Consider the following 25,250-nt stretch of genomic DNA (forward strand, 5'->3'; position numbering starts at 1 on the left):
AAATATAATAAAACTATGATAAATGTATAAAATAAGAAAGGGGTCCCCAAGTAGAACAGTATGTGAAGAACCCCTAAAACAACAGAAAATGAAAGCAATATTTACCAACAAAATAGGGAATCATGGTTGAACCATATGTGGGAAAAGACTGAGTTTGGAGTTTTTCAAAAAAACATTATTTTCTCCACAATCACACCAACAGATACAATGAAAAGAAGAGAGCCCTTGAGCAATGGTCAGGATTATTAATTTGGTTGCTATATTCAGATTAGAGGGACTAGTTGACTCCTTGCCCTTCCTTATTTGAGCTGAAAAATGGATAGTCAGGCAATGTTGGCTCACAGACCACAGCTCTGTATAAGGTACTCGGGTAGGAAGGGCAACACAAATCTCATAGTGTCTGCTTCCCAGAGGAGTAGAGATCACTGTCCTCTAGAAGTCAAGGTGATGGAACACCACATTTAATGGCACATCCCATACTTTACCCATGATCACATAACCAGCATCTACTAAAGGGAAAACAGGAACTCTAAAATTCAGAGAGGAACTCGCAATCCAAATCACCAACCACGTGAATGAAGCATACAAGAAGCCATGGTGAAAACAGTTTAACGACAACACAGAAGTCAAAAGGGATACTGTGCGGGCGGGCAATGGTGGCTCAACAGGCAGAGTTCTTGCCTGCCACGCCTAGAGACCCGAGTTCAATATCTGGTGCCTGCCCATGCAAAAAAAAAAAGAAAAAAAAATTACAGTGTGACATGAGATGACGCTAGGAAACTTAAGAAACTAAATCATGCAGGGTTTTGCAAGCCAAGTTGACCTTTTTATTTTATCTTTGGGGAAAAAGAAATCCATTTAAGAGTTTCGGCTTTGCTGTAACATGACAAGATTCTTTATTTAAAAAATAAGATCATATGGCCTCCAGGATAGTTTGGAGGGACTTTCCATTTCCAGTTATAACAGATTTAGTAACCAGACCAAACTTCTTACTGAACACAACTAAAAATGCTAAATAAAATATAAAAACCACCTAGAAATCTGTTCTATAACTACTAATTATAATGTACTTTGAAATTTAAAAACAAAACAAATAAACAAACAAAAAATTTAAACACCATCAACAAACTGGGAAGAATGTATGGGATATTGGGGTCAAAATCTTTACGACAGCAGGAACTCAGATAGATGAAAGGAGCACACACACCAGCTTTTGGCCTGAGTTCAACCAAACCTGCTGAACTTCAGCTTTGTTCTCCATGTTTTTTCATTAAAAGCAAAAGGAGACACTGTAAGGCCACCCAAGGTAAGGAAAGTAACAGGAGGCCCTCCCCATATAAATCTGGTACCCCAAAAGGCACACCCTCAGTATAAGGTTGAATTAGAAATAAATCCATCAATTCCTAATCCCTCTTTTTTCAAGGAAACTACCTCACACTGCCTGCATAAAACAAAAAGCCAAAGCACTGCTATCAGCTTAAAATGGTCCCACACTGGTAGTGTCTCCAACTGCCTGAGAACTAAACAAAATTCACAGTGAAGGAAATCACCTTCATCCTAAGTTTCAAAGAATCCTCACAAATAAGCCTACAGGGAAAATGAGACACTCATAGTAAATAAAATAAAATGAAATAAATCACTAAACACCAAATGAAGCAAGGCATCATGAGCAGAAATAACAAACAGCTGAAACAGACCTTCAGAGACCATAAAATAGCTATGTTAACTATTCAAAGTAATAAAAAACAAGCTCAAAGATAAATGCAGGGAACAAGCAACTATAATAACCTAGGAAAAAATTAAAGTAGCAAATTCAAGAAAAAATTTACCAACAACAAAAATTTAAAATAATCAATGGATGGGTTTAACAACGGCCTAGCCAAACTAAAGGCTCTGTGACCTGGAAAATGTCAGGAAAAAATAAGCTGCAAAGCAGCAGAAGAGCCAAATGTTTGGAAAATATGAAACTACATACTTAGAGGATAGAATAAGCAATTACAACATATATCAATTCAGTCTCCCAGGAAAAGAATAAGACAGAGAAATTATTTGAAGCAATAATTGCTGAGAATTTTCCGAATCTAATAAAAGACACTATTTCATAAATTCAAGAAGCTAAATGTTTCCCAAGCAGGATAAAAATCAATTGATATTTAGACCCTCATAGTGCAAGTCTGAACACCAAAGATACAAATAATTTATTAAAATCACCCAAAGATGATTTCACAAGGAAAATAGTTATATTGCTAGTTGGCATATCAATAGCAACACTAGAAGTGAGGCTACAGTGGAATATTTTACCAAATGCTTCTGGTAATTGCAAACCAGCTTGACATGTACAGGCATGTTGTACAGTATTATTTGTAATAGCCCTAAACCAGAACAATCAAAATGTCAATCAACAGTAGAAGGGATAATTTGTAGTATTACTAATTGAATACTATAAGTAATGAAAATGATCAAGTTATCGCTACACACACAACATAGATTAATCTCATCAACATAATATTGAACAAAAGAAAGCAGCAACCAAAGAACACATACTGTTCAAAATTATTTATGTAAATTTTGAGAAGAAGCAACACAAACCTATGTTGCTAGATGCTAGGATAGTTGTCTCTGGGAAGAGGGAAACAGAGTAGGGCTCCAGGGAAAGGATTAAACAATGGCCCTAGGGTGCTCCCAGATGTTCTTTGTCTTGATTAGGATAGTGGTTACACAGGAGTATACAGTTTGTGAAGTATACAGTTTGTGTAATTCACAGAGTTGAATACTGATGAATTATGCATATTCTGCCTATATGTCATAATTTGAAAAAATTATTTACATCTTTCAAAAATGAGAGTAAAATAAAGACTTTTTCATAGAAGCAAACTGATTTGAGTTTGTCACCAGTAGACACTTACTAAAGGAAATTCTAAAGGATGTACTTCATTTAGAAAGAAAATTATACAAAAGAAAAAGTCTGAGATACAAGAAAGAATAAAGATCAAATAAACTGTTAAATATATAGATACACGTAAGCTAATATTGCACATACATAATACTATCTCATCCTGCTTTTAAAAAGAGATTAAAAAAACACATTGAAAAATAGCATAATTTGAGATTAGGGGAAATGGAATTAAATTTTTCTGAGTTCTTGTATTGTTTAGGAAGCATGAAGGACATTAACTTAACATTTTGAAAAGTTAAGATGCTTGTAAAACTAACTATTCTAGCAATTTAAAGAGAAAAAAAGGTGTAAAATTTCCAAAACTGGTAGAGAAAAAAAAAAGAAGCAAAACCATTCAATCAATCCAAAGAAAACAAGATAGGAGAAGAAATGAAACACAGAAAGTCAGAGCAGATAGAGAGCATAAAATAAGATGGTACATGAATACCAGAATATATCAGTAATAAAACTAATTATGACATCAAAATTTCCAATTTAAAAATGAAAAAAATATAGATTAAATAATACAAAAACAAAACCCAGGAATAAGCTATTGGAAGAAACATATTTAAAGTTAAGGGTATTGAATGATTAAAAATAAAAGGACAGGAAATATTTTAGTCAAATATTAATGAAAATGAAGTTACTGAAAAATTATATAAAAATTGGATAAAATAAACCTTGAATTAAAGGTATTAACAGAAATTAAGAGGGTAGCTTCATAAAAATTGCAAGCTCAACTTACCAAGAAGAATGAACTATTTTAAAAATGTGAGGATTTAAAATATAGTGTAAGATTTTTAACATTTATATTTATTTCCCCTTGCTCTATGTATTTTTTACTTTATACATGTTTAGGAAAAAATTGTGCATTTGCCTAAATGACCAGTAGATTAAGGAGTTTATAAAACAGTAAACTAAAATTAGTGGACACACACATAGAACACTGTATTGCAACCAACAGGATTGTGTTGATTTTTTTTACCCAGACTATGTGGAACAAAACAAAAAAGACCCAGGTTAGATTCCAGGACCATGCACTTGGAAAAAAAAAAAAAAGCTTATATCAGAAAAATAACAGCAAAATGGGCAAGCAAACATAGTTAGAAGAAAGTCATAAAAGTGAATATGGGGAGACCAGTTAATGACCAGTGAAGTGTTCAGGAAGAAAAAAGTTCTTTAGTGGTAACTGGAGATGGAGAAAGGCAGAAAACCTAGACAACTCCAATACTTGTTTTAAACAATATCCCTGTCCATTCTCCCCTATGATGCTTTCTATAATCCCTGCTATGTAGTGTTCATGCATGCAAGAAAAATAAGAATAATAAATGGAAAATTAATGGTATGTAGAAAACAAAAACAACTTGCAGAACAGAAATTGGCTTTTAATCTCACTGAGGATCTCTTATACGTGTTAAGTCTCAACTTCTCTCCCACTGCTTCCAAGATTCTCTCTTTCTCTTTAGCTTTTGACAGTTTACCATGTGTCTGGGTATGTTTTTTTTTTTTCATCCTAGTTGGAATTTCTTGAATTTTCTGGATATATATGCACTAATGTTTTCCATAAAATTTTAGAAGATTTCAGCCATTATTTTCCCAAATATTTTTTCTAGTCTTTCCCTTCTCTCTTTTCCTCTGGAGTTCCAATTATATGTATGCTAGTATGTTTGATGGTGTCCCAGAGGTTTCTGAGTCTCTGTTCATTTTTTTGTTGTTGTTCTTATTTCTGATTCTCAGACTGGATATTTTCAGTTAACCCATCTTCATGTTCACTGGTTCTTTCATCTACCTGCTCAAATCTTCTATGAGTCCCTTTAGTGATTTTTAATTATACTTTTTCAATTCCAAAATTTCTTTTTGCCTGCTTTTTATAATTTCTATCACTTTATTGATATTCTCATTTTTGCAAGACATAATTCTTATACTTTCCTCTAGTTCTTTAGGTACAGTTTGCTAGTTCATTGAAAATATTTAAAATAGTTGATTTAGAATCTTTGTATGGAAAATCTCAAGCACAGTTTCTACTAATTTCTTGTTTTCTTGTGCATGGGCCATACTTTCTTTTTTCTTTGCATGCCCTCTAATTGTTTGTTGATAACTGGACATTATGAATATTATAATATGATTCCTCTTAGAAATCAGATTCCCTTCTCTATCCAGATACGTTGTTGCTATATCTTATTATAATTGTTTGCATGTGTGTGTGTATGACTTTTCTGAAATAATTTTGTAAAATGTGTGTTTTTTGTAATGTGTGATTCCTGAAGCTTCTGTTACATTAGCTTAGTGATCAGCTAATGATTGAACAAAGATTTTTCATAAACACCTAGATCCAAAAAATCTTCCAGTCTTTGCCAAGGGCACATTATGTATGTTGGAGTATGCCTTCAACACTCACCAATGCAATTTACAACTCTGCCTTAGCCTTCATTTCCTACCTCCATAGAGCCTCAAGATCATCAGGTGGTGCGATCTCAGGGTCTTCTCAGGTCTTTTCTGAGCACATACACAACCCTGAGAAGATGTATGAGCTTCTACATTTCCAGGATTTTGTTGGTGCTTCTGAAAGCCCTTAAAGATATTTCATTCCATAGCCTTTCCTCCCAAGATTTTGTCTGCTACAACTGTTATCTATCACCTCAGAACAATAGAAACCAAAACCACTAACTAGCCTGTAAATGTTTTCAACAAATGCCTCCTGGGAATCAATTTTAGCACTAGGCTAGTTCTGAGTTATTGAAAATAAAGCCAAGCTTTTAAGCTGGTCTCTCAGGGAGCTACCAGACAGGTCAGAACAAATAATTAATTACAATTCTTTGTGAATGGGGTCTTTTTACTTTCTCTAGCACCAAAAATCTGGAAAATTATTTTCACAGCCACTGCTGAGCTTGGGAGGGCAGAATGGGACTGGGCTAAGTTAAAACACCACAAAGTTCACTCTTCTTACTGAGGGTCTATAATTTTCTGAATAAGCATTTCTCATGTTGCTATAGGCCTTTGGTTAATTTCTAGATTCAGTCTAAGCAATATACAAACTGAAATCAACTGGTCCCAAGTGGTCAATTGAGGTAAGATATTTGTAGTGAAATTTCTTAGTTTTGGCTGCCAAGAATCAGTTCATCCTATTTTGGATAATAGTATCTCAAATTTTCTTTGCAAAAGCTCATCAACTGTACTCAGTCCTTTAGAAAAACATACCCAACTCCAGGGAAGGACCCTGATCATCATAAATTTTAACCCATTGTACTCTACTGGCCATTGTGAAGGGACAGAGGCAGAACCAACAAGATACAATGAGGCTTTTGCTCTTTCCCATGGAAATGTAAGTTATCAAGAGTAAAGCCTGATAGTCGCACCATCATTTTGTAACAGAGGAACACATCAAAAGATAGAACCATGAGATGGAAAGAAATGTAATCCTGATCCAAATGTTCCTAACTTATTTTTGAATTATCAGGATATATAAATCATTAAGTTCCTCTTTTTTGCTTAAGTTAGTTTGTGTTGGTTTTCTTAGAACTTAAACCACCTTAATACATTAATATTATCAGTGTACAGATTAGGGTTGCCAGATTTTTGTGTTTGTTTGTTTGCTTTTTTGCATGGGCAGAAACCAGGAATTGAACCCAGGTCTCCGGCACGGCAGGCGAGTACTCTGCCTGCTGAGCCACCATGGCCCACCCAAATTGCCAGATTTTGCACATAAAAAATACAGGTTTCCTAGTTAAATTTGGAAAAATATCTCTAACTACCAAATTTTTGTAATTTTTTTTTAAAAGTTGAATATAAGACATTTAAGATGCCCTGACAAAGTCAAATCTGGATCCACACAAAAATAATTAAATATAGGGCATGTCCTACATATACAGGACACCTGACAACCCTATAAAAGATTCAAAAGTAGAGGCACAGCATATAATTAATAGGTTAAAGATGACGAATATGATCTTAAGAGGGGAAAAAGTCATGTCAGTGACATATATAAATAATATCAGAAAAGGAAGAGGACATGAACTGTGGTGTATCCTAGGTGACTACAACTTCTGGTGAACCTAAGGAGGCTGTTACCTAACATATTCTTGGCCTTTTTCTACCCTTTTATTCATTCAGCCCTTGGAGGTTTGGAGGGATTTTTTTTTTTCTGATTGGGAAATTGTGGAAAAACAACCAGGCATGCCAAGTTCCTCTGCTTTCTCCTTGCAGTTGTGAATTATATATAAAGAGTATACAGTGTACTCAGCTTCCTAGGGGGTGCTTGTCCCAATCCAATGCTGCCTCGGACTGGATAAGTTTGATGAATTTGTGGGTTTTGTTATTAGCAATCACTTTATTAACAAATCTAAAACCACATCCTATCAGTGATATTTTGGTCTTTATCTACTACATCTTTCTTTTACTTTACCATACTAACAAAAGTGCACAATTATATTTGGTTATTTCTGTTTCTAACAGCTGATTTAACTTACCTTAGTGAACAATTTTATTACCCCATGGGCTCTCTAGGAAATGGAAGTAATATTTAAATCCAAACAAATAAGCAAATAGAAATACATTAATTCCAAAACTAAATCTATTGTCCTCTATCTTCCATTGTAAAAATTTTAATACTATTTTTATTTTTCAAAGTAAAAGTCCAGATAACGAAATCCAAATTTCAAAAGGAAAAATACCGTATTGAATTAAAATAAAATAAGGGCAGAGGATTGTGGGAAGGTGGCAGAATAGGAAGTTCCAGGAATCAATTCCTCTACCAAAACAACTATTGAACTGACAGGTCTGTCTGAATCAACTGTTTTAAGTTCAAGAATCTCATGGACCATTGTGAAGCATCCAAGAAAGAGCTGTAGGATGAGGCCGGTAAATTGAGGTAAATATTGGTGAATTCCACCCTCTGTGCAGTGACTACCATCCTCCATTCCCCATCTACTTAGCAGGCAGCAGTGGGGTCTGGTCTGCAGCTCTGGCTCCTGGTACAGCTTGCTGGTACCAGGGGGAGATACAAAGACAGTTCCCCAAAATTCACGGGCTTGGGGTCTGAGTACTGATCACTACTTGAGGGCAGACATTGTTCCACACCCCTCAGGAAAAAGGTGTAGAGGTATATTAAAAACAGAAACCATCTTCAAAACTATGGGAAACAATTAAAGGGCTAGAGTAACTGGGCAAATGCTGAATCAAGAAATCATGCTTCACAAGCCATAGGAGAAACTCCTGGTGCCCCTGTTAGGCCCTCCCCAACTTCCTCCCCAGCACACTTTCCAGCCAGTGTGCACTTCCATTATGGGTCACTGGCGCTGCAGGGGTGCTGGTGAATCAGTCAGGAAGCAATGTAAAAGACTGACCTGGGGAACTCCTCCTGGGCTCCCTCCCAGAATCTTCCCTTCAGGGAGAAGGAGCTTGGTACCACGAAACCAATATAAGAAACAATAAGGTGGAAACAGCCTGATTTAAAGCTTACTTGCTTTAAGTCATACAATTGAGCACCAGGGAGAGGGAGAAAATCTATTTCATAGGCAATAGAAGGAGCATTTGAATTTCTGTAAACAGGGGAATTCCTAAGGCCACTAGCAAGCAAAAGCCCAGGGCATAATATAGGCTCAGAGAAGCAGAAAGGACCCTGCACTTTGCATTTGCCTTGGGCTGAAGTTCTTGATAGCATGACTGAATTCTGAAGAACAGCACTAGTCAAGGCAAAGCCAATTTGAAATTACTGTGAAAGGTGGTTCTTTATGTTGGTTTGTTTTGTTTTTTAGCTCCCGGAACTCAAGGAAATCTGTCATAACAGGAGCTGGCTACAAACCCAAGGAAGAGAGAGAGACCAGGGACTAAATCCGAGTTTTCACCCTAAAATATTAAAATATATAGTGAGTAACAAAAGATTACAAGGCAAACAAAAACAGAAAATAATAGGCCATTCAAAAAACAGGATAACAATCCAGAAAACATCAACAAACACCAGAATGTGGACATACCATACAAAAACATTAAAATATTGATCCTTAACATTTCAAGGTAGTAAAATAAAAAAAATAAATAAATAAATAAAAAAAAGAGAGAGAGAGAAGAAATAATCCTAAAGGATATCAGGGAAACAATAAATGAGCAATATGAGAATTTCAATAAAGAGGCAGAAATTTTTTAAAGGAACTAAGTAAAAATACTGGAGTTGAAGAACACAGTAACTAAGTGAAAAAATTCCAGTAGGGTTTCAAAAACAGACTGGAGCTGGCAGAAGAAAGAATGAGTGAACTTGAAGACAAGACTTTTGGAAAGAGTCAAGTCGAAAAGCAAAACAAAAAAGTATTTAAAAAAGTGAAAAGAGCATAAGGGAAGTGTGGGACACAACCAAGCATAAATGCATTAGGGTAGTCCAAGGAGAAAAAAGAGAGAAAGGGGCAGAAAATAGTCAAAGAAATAATGACAGGAAACTTCTCAAACTTAGCAAAAGACATGCATATTCACGTCCAAGAATTCCAAAGAAACCAAACAGGAAAAACTCAAAGAAAACATGCCCAGACTTGTACTAGCCAAACTGTGAAATGCCAAAGATAAGGAAAGAGTTCTGAAAGCTGGGGGAAAAAAAAGCCATATGTTATGTACAAGGGAGTCTCAAACAGATTTGGTTCCAACTTCTTATCCGAAACCATGGAAACAAGAAGGCACTGAGATGAAATATTTAGGATATTGAAAGAAAACAATGACCAAGTAAGAAGTTTATATCTGGCAAGACTGTCCTTCAAAAATAAAAGAGCGGATGACATTCTCAAACAAATAAAAGCTGACCAAGTTTTGGTTTGAGACATAAAATGTATAAAGATATAACCTGTAAACAAGTACAAGGAAAAAGTGGGGAAACAGAAAGGTATAAGAACAATGTATGTGTATGCTGCTTAAATTAATATGTATCAAATCAAACGTGATTATTATAGATTTAGGAGATTAAATTTAAGTTCCATGGTAGCCACCAAGAAAATACTTGGAAAATCTATACAGAAAGAGGTGAGAAGGGACTCAAAATGAATATAAAAGTAGGCCATAATGGAAGAATTAAGGAACAATAAAAGGTATAAGACTTACAAAGTCCATGCAGCTAAATGGCAGAAGAAAGCTCTGTTATCAATAGTTTATTTTTAATGTATATGGATTAAACTCTCTACTCAAAAGGCAGGGAATGGCAAATGGTTAAAAGAAGATGACCCAACTATATGCTATTTACAAGAGACTCACCTTAAATTCAAAGACACAAGTAAGCTGAAAGTGAAAGGATGAAAAAAATAACTGTGCAGATAGTAAACAAAAGAGACCTGGGTAACAGAACACAGAAGATGGCGGAATAGGGTAGGTGGAGTTTCCCCCTGCTCCAACTAACAGTGAGAGAAGGGACAAGAAGGTGAGTAGGATAGAGATTCCAGGGTGTAAGTGACCTGGGAGGGTCTTCTACACCACATAGGAAAGCCCTGGTTGCAAAACCTGAAGAATTGAGAAGCAGAGAATTGGAGACTGTCCAGCTAATGCAGAGAGCCTAACTGGCCCCTTTCAAAACAGAAGCCTGGAGCCCTTAGGAGTGCACGGCAGGAAGACGGCGACAAGAAAGTAAACCAAGCTGCGTTCCGTGAACACACTATCCTCACGCGCCCCACCCCCACACAGTGGTTCATTCCACACCCCACGCACCTAAACCCCATCACCAACCCCCCTCATCGTGCTCAGAACACCCATGCCCCGACCCTTCTGCGCATTCTCACTCTATAACCCTGTCCAGCACGCACACATGCCTGCCCCAGCCCGACCCACCTCTCCCGCACAAGTGCAGTCTCACCTCGCTCCTCCAGAGGCTCGGGCACCTCGACCCTACCTGCCACTCTGTGCCCCCTGCAGATGGTCGCCTGTGTATCCGGGCTGCAGGCGCTCACATTTATATCTGGGCCACACCTGCCCCTAGCCCATATAGTCGTACAAACGTGCCCCACCCGCCCTGAGCTCTGCGCATGTGTACATCAGCATATGGCCCTCCCAGATACGTGCACGCGTGCGCACGCACACCCGCCACACCCCCCAGCTCTGGGCAAGCACTGATCTATACATCCAGGACATACCCGATCCGCCTGAACACCAGCACGCTACCCCTGATACCCCTGAGCCCGGGCCCCCAGACCTGTGCATGCATGCGCAAAGCCACATCCTCTCCGCCGGGCACCCACACATCCATGAACTGACCTCGACCCCCACACTCCAACCCCTTGCCTTGCACATGTGCACATCCTTGCCCAACCCTTGGCACAAGCACCCTGCTCCCTGACCAGGCAGATGCTTATGTACATATCTATGACACACAGCTCCCACTCTGCACATGTATGAACCCTTCCCCAACTTCCCAACACCTGCACACCTGCTCCAGGGCCCCCACCCACCTGACATCACCGGCCCCTGACCTATGTCCTGCAACACCCATGAATTGTGCCCCACCACTATACACTCACATATCTGCATCCCAGGCCCCTTAAACCCCTCCCCCTGCACAAGGAAACACCCACGTCCTGCCCTCCTTGTGCCCCAACTTCTGTGCCATCTATGCCATATCCAGATATTCACAACGTCCATGCACCACTGACCCACGAACATCCTGCCTGTGCACCAGGCCCCGTGCATCTGCACATACCCCATCCGCCTCCTGCAGCACCCTACCTCTGGGTCCCCCACGCCACACCCTGCTTCTGCGCTCCAAGGCCTGCCTGAGCTGCACACCGTCCCCATGGCCACTTCACTACACCTCCACAACCCTGTACCCCGCATCCCATATTCACAGGTACAAGTGTAGCATTCCAAACCTGTGCCTATACCTGTGTTCACAGAAAAACAAATTCTGAATGATTTTGTCAACAAAAGACTGGCCCTATAAGAAACACTAAAAGGAGTTCTGCCATTTGAAAAACAAGACAGGAGAGGAAGGTCTGAATGAGGGCACAGCATTGAAGAGTACCAGTAAAGGTAACTTAAAGGACAAAAAGAGAAAGAAGGAAAAGCATATACAGATCTGAAAAATAATATCCAAAGGATAAGATTGTGTACTTAAAAAATGCCTTTTCAGTAATAACTTTGAATGTTAAAGTTAAAGACTAAACTTACTAATTAAAAGATAAGATTGGCAGAATGGATTAAGAAATACGATCCACCTATACGCTGCTTGTAAGAGACTCACCGTAGTACAAGGATACAAATAGATTAACAGTGAAGTGATGGAAAAAGACATTCCACACAAGCTGTAACCAAAAGAAACCAGGAGTAGCTACACTAATAACAGACAAAATAGACTTTAAATGTAAAAACATCATCAGAGACAATGAAGGACACTGTATATTAATAAAAGAGACAATTCACCAAGAAGAAATAACAATCATAAATGTTTATCCTCTGCCAGTTTGAAAGCATTATGTGCCCTGGACAAGCCATGCTTTAATCCTGATCTATCTTACAGAGGCAGCTGTTTCTTTTAATACCTATTCAGTGCTATAGTGGTGGGAACTTGATTAGATTATTTCCACTGAGATGTGACATACCCACTTGTGGGTATTAACATTTGATTAGAGGGAGATGTGACTCCATTCTGGATGGGTCTTGATTACTCTACTGGAATCCTTTAAAAGAGGAAACATTTTGGAGATAGCCTCAAAGCCATGAGAACCATGAGAGACCACACAGCCAGAGATCTTTGGAGACGAAGAAGGAAAACATTCCTGGTGGAGCTTTATGAAACAAGAAGCCTGGAGAGAAAGCTAAGAGACGTTGCAATGTTTGCCATGTGCCTTTTCAGTTGAGAGAGAAACTCTGAACTTTATTGGCCTTTCTTGAGTGAAAGTAACCTCCTCTTGGTGCCTTAATTTGGACATTTTTATAGACTTGCTTTAATTGGGACATTTCCATGGATTTAGGACTGTAAACCTACAACTTAATAAATTCCCTCCTTTAAAAGCCATTCCATTTCTGGTGTATCGCGTCCCAGCAGCTTTCAAATTAGAAGACTCCAAATCAAGGAGATCAAAGTACCTGAGACAATCATTGGCAAAACTGAAGGGAGTGACAGATGTTTCAACAATAATAGTAGAAGACTTCAAAACACAACCTCCTCTATAAACAGATCAACTAGACAGAGGATCAGCAAGGAAGTAGAGACCTCAAACAATTTGATAAATGAATTAGACCTAACAGACATATATAGATCATTATACCCCCAAACACCAGGATATACATTCTTCTCTAGTGCTCATGGAACATCCTGCAGGACAAATCATATGTTGGGGCACAATTCAGGTCTTTATAAATTTAAAAACATTGAAATTATTCAAGGCACTTTCTCTGATCACAATGAAATGAAGTTGGAGCTCAATAACCACCAAAAAACAAGAACTTCCACAGATATATTGAGATTAAATAACACATGCTTAAACAACCAGTGGGTCAAAGAAGAAATTGCTAGAGAAATTGGTAGCTATCTGGAGATGACTAAAAATGAGAATACAACATATCAAAACTTATGGGATGTGGCAAAGGATGTGTTGAGAGGGAAATTTATTGCACTAAATGCCTATGTTATAAAAAATGAAAGCAAAAATTGAGGATTTAACTGCTCATGTGGAGGAACTTGCAAAAGAATAGCAAACTAACAGCAAAGCAAATAGAAGAAGAGAAATAACAAAGATTAAACAAGAGTTAAATGAATGGGAGAACAAAAGAACAAAAGAAAGAATCAATAAAATCAAAAGTTGGTTCTTTGAGAAAAATCAATAAAATTGATGGACCACTAGCAAGGCTGACAAAGAAAAAAAAGAGAGAGGATGCAAATAAGCAAAATCAGAAATGAGAGGGGAGTCATTATCACAGACCCTAAAGATATAAAAAAAATCATAAGAGGATACTATGAAAAACTATGTGTTAACAAACTAGACAACTCAGATGAAATGGACAAATTTTTGGAAACACACAAACAAATTACACTGACTCAAGAAGAAATAGAAGATCTCAACAAACCAATTATAAGTAAAGAGACTTAATCAGTCATCAAAAATCTACCTACAAAGAAAAGCCCAGGGCCAGACAGCTTCACAGGGGAATTTTATCAAACATCTTGAAAAGAACTAACACCAATCCTGCTCAAACTTTTCCAAAAAATTGAGGAAAAAGGAACAGTTCCTAACTCATTTTATGAAACTAACATGATTTTAATACCAGAACTGGGTAAAGATGCTGTAAGAAAGGAAAACTACTGGCCAATCTCCCTAATTCTCCACAAAATACTAGCAAACCAATTCAACAACATGTTAAAAGAATTATACACCCCAAGCAAGTGGGATTCATACCATGAATGCAAGGATGGTTCAACACAAGAAAATCAGTTAATGTAATATAGCATATTAACAAATTGAAAGGGAAAAATCACATGATCGTCTCGATTGATGCTGAAAAAGTATTCAACAAAATTCAACATCCTTTTCTGTTAAAAACACTTCAAAAAGTAGGAATCAAAGGTAACTTCCTCAATATGATAAAGGGCATATAAAACAAACCCATAGCCAGTATTGCAATCAGTGGAGAGAGAGACTGAAAGCTTTCCTGCTAAGACTGGAAATGAGACAAGGATGCCCTCTGTAAATTACGATTATTCAGAATTAGAATTAGAAGTTCTAGCTAGAGCAATCAGGTAGGGAAAAAAAAAGGCATCCAAGTTGGAAGCAAGAAGTAAAACTTTCATTATTTGCAGATGACACAATACCATACTTGGAAAATCCTGAGAAATCTACCACAACATCACTTGAACTAATAAACAAATTTAGCAAGGTGGCAGGAGATAAAATTAACATACAAAAACCAGTAGTGCTTCTATATACAAGCAATAACCTAACTGAGAAGACAATTAAGGAGAAAAATGCATTCAAAATAGCAACTAAAAGAATCAAATACCTAGGAATGAATTTAACTAGGGACATAAAGGACTTGTACACAGAAAACTACATAACATTGCTAAAAGAAATCAAAGAAAATCTAAACAGATGGAAAGACATTCCCTGCTCACAAATAGGATGTTAAATATAGTAAGTTGTCAATTCTACCCAAATTGATCTACAAAATCAATGCATTACCAATCAAAATTTCAACAACCTACTTTGAAGACTTGGAAAAGCTACTTACCAAATTCATGTGGAAGGGGAAGAGAATCCCAATAGCTAAAAGCATTCTTAAAAAGAACAAAGTGGGAGGATTAACACTTCCTGGTTTTAAAACTTATTATAAAGCCACAGTGGTCAAAACAGCATGGTACTGTCACAAAGGTAGAAGTATTGACCAATGGAATCAAGTCGAGAGTGCAGAAATAGATCACCAAGTCTATGGTAAGATGATCTTCAATAAGGCCCCCAAATCCTCTGAACTGGGACAAACTACTCTTTTTAATAAATAGACATGGGAGAACTGGATATCAAAAGCCAAAAGAATGAAAGAGGACCACTACCTTACACCATATACAAAAATTAACTAAAAGTGGATCAAACACCAAAATATAAGAATTAGTACCATAAAGCTCCTAGAAAACAAAGTAGGGAAACACCTTCAAGACTTAGTAGTAAGAAGTAGCTTCCTAAACTTTCCACCCAAACACAAGCAACAAAAGAAAAAAAAAAAAATAAATGGGAACTCCCCAAATTCAAATGCCTTTGTGCCTCAAGAGACTTTGTCAAAAAAGGTGAAGAGTCAGCCAACTCAATGGGAGAAAACATTTGGAAATCACACATTGGACAAAGGTTTGATATCCTATATGCATAAAGAAATGATATAACTCAGCAACAACAACAAAAAACCCAATTATAAAATGGGCTAAAGATATGAATAGGCATTTTTCTGAAGAGCAAATACAGATCACTAAAAAGTACATGAAGAGATGCTTATTTTCAGTAGCTATAAGGAAAATGCAGATCAAGTCTATAATGAGATATCACCTCACCCCTATAAGAATGCCTGCTGTTAAACAGGAAACTACAAATGTTGGAGAGGATGTGGAGAAATTGGGAGACTTATGCACTGCTGGTGGGAATGTATAATGAGACAGCCGCTATGGAAGACAGTTTGGCAGTTCCTTAGGAAATGAAATATCAAGTTGTTCTATGACCCAGAAGTACCACTACTTGTTATATACCCAGAAGAGCTGAAAGCAGTGACACAAACAGACATTTGCACACTAATTATTCACAATTGCCAAAAGATGGAAACAATCCAGGTGCCCATGAACAGATGAGAGAATTAACAAAATGTGGTATTTACACATGATGGAATATTATGCAGCAGTAAGACAAATGATGTTCTGAAGCACATGACTAGATAGATGAGCCTTGAGGACATAATGCTGAGTGGAATAACCCAGACACAAAAGTGTAGATACTGTATTATTCCACTTCTATGATCATGGTAAAGGTAAAATCAGAGGCTTAAAATACAGAATATAGGGGACCTAGAAGTTAGAGATGGGTGAATGGTTAGCTAATGAGGTTGAACTCCAATGAAATGGAACACATAGAAGTGAAGGTGGCTCACTAGTGGGTTTAAAAGTAATGCTACAGTATTGAAGGTGAATATGATTTAAAGGGGTTGTATAGACCCATGGGTACCACTGATTAACACTACAAATATAAATAAGTTCTTGCATGAACTACTTCAAAAGTATGACTCTCGTACAAAGAGTGTGTAAGTTTGGAGTATAAGGAGGCAAACTGCTGTTGCATGCTATGGGTTATGTATAGTAGGAAAACATGAACAGGACCACAGTAACACCAGAGGTAAATAATCAGGGAAGGGACAAAAGTCAAGGGGAGGTTTAGATTTACTATTTGGTAAGGATGTGTTTACTGGTTATCTTTCTCTTGGGAACAATGAAATTATCTAAAATTGAGAGTGGTAACGGACTATGGACTTTGGACATTATACATGATGCTCATTGAATGGAGGTGGCTGAAGGATGCACTGACTGAGAAGTAGCTTGGCAAACGATGGTGTATACATATGATCGAACACTGTGCTGCTAAAAAAGGAATGAAGTTGTAAGGAATGCAACACTGTGAATGGCCCTGTGGGACATTTGGTGAGGCAAAATAAGCCAGAAACAAAAGAGCAATATTACATGGTCTCATTTAGAAAATACTTATAAGGAAACAGGGGCCTAGATTGTAAGCTCTTACAGCAGTCACTTTTAGTCTGGAGTGGTAATCGTTATTTCTGGATTTTGAGAAGCTGTTTTATATATGCATAATCTGGTATTTAGAGATAAGAATGAAGCCAGTCAGGTCAGGATTAACGTAATTCAGAACACAGGGGTAAGGAAGATGTTACCTATATTTTAGAACCTCATCTATTCTTTGAGACCAAAGGAAGGAAGATTTATTTTGTACAGAAACTAAATTTTCTGTAACACATAATTTAACTCAACCTATCTGGATAGATCATTTAAACAACCTAAACCTAGGATACCAAGAATAAAAATGAGGGCCTTTAATCCTGTTTAGCATAATCTAATGCCTAGATATATCCCAGAATATATTAAGCAGATAATCAAAACTATTGGCAAAGTCCCTTGAGGGATGGGAGAAAAGATATGGAACTATTAAACTCTACCACTGGAGAACTCCCTGATACTGTGTCAAACATTAGGGACACCCAAATAAATAGGCCAAGCCCTTGATCTTGAGGCATGCTCTTGTGAGGCTTATATATGCAGCAGAGAAGCTTAGCCTATCTATAGGTGTGCCTAAGAGTTACTTTGGGAGGACCTCTTTTGTTGTTCAGATGCAGATTCTCTCTCTCTCCTAAACCCAACTCAGCAACTGAAATCATTGCCCTCCCTCCTAAGTTGGACATGACATCCAGGAGTGAAAGTCTCTTTAGTGCTGTAGAAGATGACTCCCAGCAATGAGCCTGGCCCTTGGGATCAACAATGCCATCCTGACAAAAAAGGGGGAAAAGAAGAGTAACAAATAAGGTATCAGTAACGGAGAGAGCTCAAATAGACCTGAGAGACTACTCTGAAGGTCACCCTTATGCAAGCTTCAGTTAGACATTACTACCTATTATAACTTGCCAAACCCAAACCCAAACCATTCCTGCCAATCCTAAAGAATACCTAGGGCATTATATAAGATTCTACAAAGGTTCTATGCACTAGGGTGACTTTCCAGAAACGTACAACCTCCAGATGGGTCCCTGGACCACGTAATTCCTGAAATGCAGAGTGGTCAGCCTCTCCAGAATATCAACTAGTTCCATTCCCCTATCATTTATTATCGACAGCCCCTTCCAACGTGAAAAAGTTAGAATATGCATAGCCCAAATACCCCTAAAGAGTGGGAGAAAGATCAGAGGTGATGGGTGAAGTTATACAGAGAAGGTAGGGTTTAAAAAACAAGTATGATTGCTGAATTATTATATCGAAATTTCTTTTAGTCTCCAGTATCTTAGAAGAGCTAGAAGTAAAAAACCTAAAATCGTGGATTTGTAACCCATATGAAACACTGAAATCTGTCTACAACTAATCATTGTGATGTGCCTTGAAACTTATTGGTTTTTTTGTATATGTTATTTTTCACAAAACAACAACAAAAAATTTCTTCTAGCCTCCAGTGTTTTGCAGCAGAAGTAAAAGTCTGAAATAGCGGAATGGTAACCCAGAACAAACTCTGAAATCTGTTCTGAAACTATTTGTTGAAGCATACTTTAAAAATCATTGCTTTTTATTCCTTTTCTTTGTATATACGTTATGTAGCAATAAGAAATTTTTTAAATGAGCTATATTAATATCTGATAAAATAGAATTTAAGTAAAAAACTGCGATGAGGGACAAAGAATGTCACCATATACTGATAAAGGAGTCAATTCATTAAGAAGACACAACAATTATAAATATGTATGTACATAATGGCAGAGGCCCAAATTATATGAAGCAAATAGTGCAAAATTGAAGGGAAAAATAGATTTTTCTATATCAACAGTAAGAGACTTCATTACACCATTTTCAGTAATGGATAGAAGACACACACAGAAGATCAATACAAATGCCGAAGACTTGAACGATACTCTAAGCCAATAAGCCTAACAGACAATATAGAGTACTTCAGCCAAGTGCAATAGGATACATATTTTTATGTTGCACACAAATAATTCTCCAGGATAGACCACATGTTAGGTCACAAACAAGTCTCAATAAATTAACGAATATTGAAATAATATAATGTATTTTCTCTGACCACAATGGAATGAAACTAGAAATCAACTACAGATGGAGACCTGGAAAATTCACAAAATGTGGAAATTAAACAACATACTCAAACAATCAATGGATAAAACCCTCCCTATTTGAAGATGACATGATCTTATATATAGGTAATCCTGAAAAATCTACAATAAAGCACCTAGAGCTAGGAAACAAATTCGGCAAAGTGGTGGGATACACAAACTAGTGTTTCTACACACTGATAATGAAAAATCCAAAGGGGAAATCAAGAAAAAAATCTATTTACAAAACAAACAAAAAGAATCAAATATCCAGGAATAAATTTAGACAAGGATATAAAGGACTGGTAGATGAAAAACTACAAAACATTGCTTCAGCAATATTTAATTCCAAGAAATTAAGGAAGATATAAATAAATGGAAGGACATTTCATGTTCATTAGTTGGAAGGCTGAATATTTTTAAAGTATCATTTCTACCCACAGTAATATACAGATTCAACACAATCTGAATCAAATTTCCATCAGACTACTTCACAAAAATGTAAATGCCAATCATGAAATCTATATTTATTCATTGTAGTTTTCAGGATTTTCTACATATAAGATCATGTCATTTGCAAATCAGGAAAGTTTTACTGTTTCCTTTAAATTTGGATGGCTTTTATTTCTTTTTCTTGCCTAATTGCTTTGGCTAGAACTTCCTGTAAACTGTTGAATAACAGTGGTCAAAGTGGGCAACCTTGTCTTGGTCTTGATCTTACAAGGAAAGCTTTCAGTATTTTACAACTGAGTATGATAGTAGTATGTTTTCACATATGCGCCATATCATACTGAGGAAGTTTCGTACTATTGCTAGTTTCCTAAGTATTTTCATCAAGAAGGGGTGCTGGATTCTGTGAAATGCCCTTTCCATGTCAACTGAGATAGATGATTGTGGGTTTTTCCCCCTACATTCTGTTAATGTGGTGTGCTAAATTAATTGATGTTCTGGTGTGGAACCACCTTTCCATACTTGGGATAAATCCCAGTTGATCACGGCATATAATTCTTTTATTTTTGTTTTCTGGTTTTTTTGCATGGGCAGGCTCTAGGAATCTAGCCTGGGTCTCCAGCATGACAGGTGAGAATTCTGCCACTGAGCCATGTTGCACCACTCATATAATTCTTTTAATATGCTGTTGTGCTCATTCGGCTAGTATTTTGTTGAAATTTTTTGCATTGTCCTTTTGTGTCTGGCTTATTTCACTCAACATGATGTCCTCAAGATTCATCCATGTTGTTGCATATGTCAGGACTTCATTCCTTTTTATGGCTGAATAATATTCCACTGCATGTATATACCACATTTTATTTATTATTCATTGGTTGATGGACACAGGTTACCCTCATCTGTTGAGAATTGTGAATAATGCTGCTTGAATGTCAGTGTAAAAATATCTGTTTGAGTCCCTCTTTTCAATTCTTTTGGGTACATACCTAGTAGTGGGATTGCTGGATCAAATGGTAGTTCTATACTTGGGTTTCTGAAGAACTACCAAATTGTCTTCCACAGTAGCTGCACCGTTTTACATCACTGCCAGCAATGAGTGTTCCTATTTCTCTGTATCCTGTAAAACACTTGTTATATTCCATTTTTTAATAACAGTCATTCTAGTGGGTGTGAAATGGTATCTCATCATGACTTTGATTTGCATATGCCTGATGGTTAATGATATGGAGCATCTTTTCATGTACTTTCTGGCCATTTGTGTATGTTCTTTGGAGAGATGTCTATTGAAGTCTTTTGCCTATCTTTAATTGGGTTGTTTATCTTTTTGTTAAGTTGAAAGATTTCTTTATATAATCTTGATATTAATCCTTTATGTGATATATGGTTTCCAAATATTTCTCCCATTGTGTAGGTTGTCATTTTACTTCCATGATAAAGTCCTTTGATGTACAAAAGCTTTTAATTTTCATTTATCATTTATTCTTTCATTGCTTTTGCTTTGGATGTCAAGTCTAAGAAATCATTGCCTACAAGACCCTGAAGATGCGTCTCTACTTTTTCTTCTAGGAGACTGATAGTGCTAGCTCTCATATTATGGTCTTTGACCCATTTTGAGTTTATTTTTCTATACTGTGTGAGGTAGGGGTTCTTTTTCATTGCAAAGGAAGTCGTTTTCCTAGCACCACTTGTTGAAGAGGCAACTCTTTCCCAATTAAGTAGTCTTTGCCATGCTGCAAAAAATAAGTTGGCCATAAATGTGAGGGTTGATTACTGAACTCTCTATTCTATTCCATTGGTCTGTATATCTGTACATGTGACAGAACTATGCTGTTTTGATTACTGTGGCTTTAAAATAAGTTTTAAGATAGGGAAGTATGGATCTTTCAACTTTATTCTTTTTTCAAGATGGCTTCAGGTATTCGGGCTCCTTATACTCCCACATAAATTTGATGAACGGCTTTTCCATTTCTGCAAGAAGGTTGTGGAATTTTGATTGGGTCTGCATTGAGTCTATAAATTTCTTTGGCTAGCATTGACATCTTAATGCTATTTAACCTTGCAATCCATAACATGGAATGTCTTTCCATTTATTTAGGTATTCTTGATTTCTTTTAGCACTGTTTTGTAATTTTCTGGATATCAATTCTTTAACATACTTGGCTAGATTTATGGTGAGATATTAGATTCTTTTGGTTGCTATTGTGAATGAATTTTTTTTCTAGATTTCCTGATCTGGTTGTTCACTGCTTGTGTCTGGAAACACTACCGATTTTTGGGTGTTGATCTTATAGCCTGCCACTGTGCTCAACAAATTCGTTTATTAGCTCTAGTAGTTTTGTGTGGATTTTTCAGGATTTTCTGATCACATTAAAGGATCATATTATCTGCAAATAGGGAAAATTTTATTTCTTCCTCTCCAATTTGGATGTTTTATTTCTTTTTGTTGCCTATTTGTTCTGGCAAGAACTTCCAATACAATGCTGAACAACAGTGGTGATAGTGGGCATACTTTCCTTGTTTCTGATCTCAGAGGGAAAGATTTTTAGTCTATCACCATTGGGTAGGGTGTAAGCTGTGGATTTTTTATTCAGGCCCTTTATCATGTTGCAGATATTTCCTTCTATTCCTAGTGTTCCAAGTCTTTTAATCAAGAAAGCATGATGGATTTTGTCAAATGTTTTTTCTGCATCAATTGAGATGATCATGTGTTTTTTTTCTTCATTCTGTTAATGTGGTGTTTTACATTATGTTGAACCAACCTTCTATAACAGTAATAAACCCTATTTGATTATGGTGTTTAATTCCTTTTATATATGATTTTGGATTTGTTCTTAGTACTTTGTTGAGTATTTTTGCAACTATGTTCACAAGAGATATTGGTCTGTAGTTTTCTTTTCTTGTGCTATCTTTACCCGATTTTATATGAGTGTGATGTTGGCCTCATAGAATGAGTTCTCTCCTCTTCAATTTTTTTGAAAGAATGTGAGCAGAACTGGAATTAAGTATGCTTGGAATGTTTGTTAGAATACCCCTGTGAGGGTATCCAGTCCTGGGCTTTTCTTTCTTATAAAGATTACTGATTCAATCTCTTTTCCATTAATTGGTTTGTTGAGATCTTCAATTTCTTCTTCAGTCAATGTAGGTTGTTAGCGTATTTCTAAGAATTTGTCCATTTCATCAAGTTTATCTAATTTCTTCACGTATAGTTGTTCATAATATCAACTTTTAGTTCTTTTTATTTCACTGAGGTCTGTAGCAATGTCCCACTTTTCATTTCTGATATTTGTTATTCTTTGTCAATCCAGCTAAAGATTTGTTGATTTTGTTGATCTTTTCAAGGAACCAACCTTTGCTTTTGTTGAGTCTATTGTTTCTTTTTTGTTTCCTGTTTAATTTATTTCCTCTCTAACTGTAGTTATTTCCTTCCTTCTGCTTGCTTTGGGTTTAGTTTGCTCTTCTTTTTTATTTCTTCCAGTTTTGAGGTAAGGTCTCTGATTTGAAGTTCTTTTTTTTAAAAAAAATACAAACATTTAGAGCTATAAATTTTCCTCTCAGTACTGCTTTTGCTGAATCCCATAAGTTTTGGTATAATGTATTTTCATTTCATTTGCTTCAAGATATTTCTTAATTTTGCCCCTGATTTCCTCTTTAGCCCATTGGTTGTTCAAGAGTATGTTGTGTAATTTCAACATATTTGTGTGCTTTCCCTTTCTCTGTTATTGATTTCTACCTTTGTTCTGTTTTCAGAGAATATACGCTGTATGATTTAGATATTCTTCAATTTATTGAGACTTGTTTTTTGATCCAACATATGTTCTATCCTTGATAATGATCTATGTCAATCAAGAAAAATGTGTATTCTGTTTTCGTTGGGTGCAATGTTCTGTATATGTCTGTTAGGTCTGATTGATTTAGTGTATCATTCACATCCTATACTTTCTTATTGATTTTCTGGTTTTATACATTACTGACAGCAGTGTGTTAAAATCTCCCATTATTAATGCATTAACTTTTCCCTTCAATATTGTCATTATTTGCTTCATCTATTTTGAGGCTCTGCTGTTAGATGCATATGTTTTTATAACTGTCATACTTTCCTATTGAATTGTCCCCTTTACAGTATGTAATGACCATCTTTGTTCCTTTGTAACTGTTATAGACTTAAAGTCTATCATATCCAATATTAGTATAGTTATCCCAGCTCTCTTTTGGTTACTACTAGGAAGATATATTTTCCCCTATCAGTCTACCTGTATCTTTACCTAAAATGAGTCTCTTGCAGATAGCTTATAGTTGGATTGTGCTTTTTTCTGCATTCAGCCAATCTTTGCCTTTTGACTGAAGAATTTAAACGATTTATATTTAAATTCACTACTTATATTATGGGTCTTTCTTCTGCCATTTTGTTGTTAAATCTTTATAAGTCATTTTTTTTTTGTCACTTCTATTAAGGCTTACTTTTGTATTTATTTGCTTTCATTTTTTTTTCTTTTTTTACCATGTTGAGTGACTTCTCATTTCTATCTGGATATATTTTTCATCTGTTTTCCTTGTGATTCCCTTAGGGTTAAAATTTAACATCCTAAATATATAATAATTATATTTTGTTTGATTTCAACTTAACTTTAAAAGCATGTACATATAGTTTTTCTATATTCCTCTGTCCCCCCACCATTTTAAAAATGTTTCTTATCACATCTTTGTATATTGTCCTAAAATTTAGATTTATCATTTCTTTTTATGGATTTGTATTTAGCAATTTTAGGATGTAAGAAGTGAAGTTACACACCAAACAATATGACAATAATTCTGGCATTCATAACTACCTAAATGGCTACCCTTGCCACGGGTCTTTATTTATTTATGCTGCTTAGAACCACTATATAGTGTCCTTTTGTTTTAGTCTTAAAAACTCCCTTTACCACTGCTTGTAGGGTAGGTCTAGTGGTGATGTACTTCCTCAGCTTTGTTTATCTAAGAATGGCTTACTCTCACCCTCATTTTTGAAAGATAATCTTGCCAGATGTAAAATTCTTGCCTGGCTGTTGTTTGCTTTCAGCATTTTAAGTATTTCAACCAACTTCCTTCTTGCCTCCATGGTTCCTAATGAGAAATCAGCACCAAATCTTATTAGAATTCCCTTATATGTAATGTGTGGATATTCTCTTGCAGCTTTCAGAACCTCTCCTTGTCTTTGGCAGTTAGTAGTGTAATCAATATTTGATGGGGTGTATTTTTCTTTATATTTATCCTGTTTGGTATTCTCTGAGCTTCTTAGATGTGCATATTCATATCTTTCGCTAAGTTTGGGAAATTCTCTGTTACTATTTGACTACTCCTTCTGCTACTTTTTCTCTTTCTGGGGCTCCCATAATGTGCATATTGGTGCACTCGAGGATATCCCACAGCTGTCTAAGGCTATTTTCACTTTAAATATTCCTTTTTTCTTTATGTGCCTCAGTCTCACACATTTCAAGTCTTTTGTTTCAAGTTCGCTGACTCTTTCACCTGCCAGCTCCATTTTCTTGAAACCATCCTGGTCATTTTTCCTTCAGTTATT

At 36.3% G+C, this 25,250-nt stretch overlaps 1 pseudogene across 6 annotated transcripts in view; it reads right to left on the bottom strand.

The window, feature by feature from the left end:
* Positions 1-25,250, bottom strand: part of LOC143644321 (ribose-phosphate pyrophosphokinase 2 pseudogene) — a 200,476-nt pseudogene that overhangs the window by 65,666 nt on the left and 109,560 nt on the right. The window contains exon 1 of one of the 6 annotated variants that reach the window (XR_013156611.1): positions 10,755-10,813. The exons of the other annotated variants lie outside the window; for them this stretch is intronic. The product of XR_013156611.1 is annotated as a ribose-phosphate pyrophosphokinase 2 pseudogene, transcript variant X6 (transcript). Of the gene's footprint in view, positions 1-10,754; positions 10,814-25,250 lie in introns of those variants that run through there. 6 annotated transcript variants of the gene reach the window in all.

This window comes from Tamandua tetradactyla, chromosome 8 (genome assembly GCF_023851605.1).
Source record: "Tamandua tetradactyla isolate mTamTet1 chromosome 8, mTamTet1.pri, whole genome shotgun sequence".
In the NCBI taxonomy this organism is placed as follows: Eukaryota; Metazoa; Chordata; class Mammalia; order Pilosa; family Myrmecophagidae; genus Tamandua; species Tamandua tetradactyla.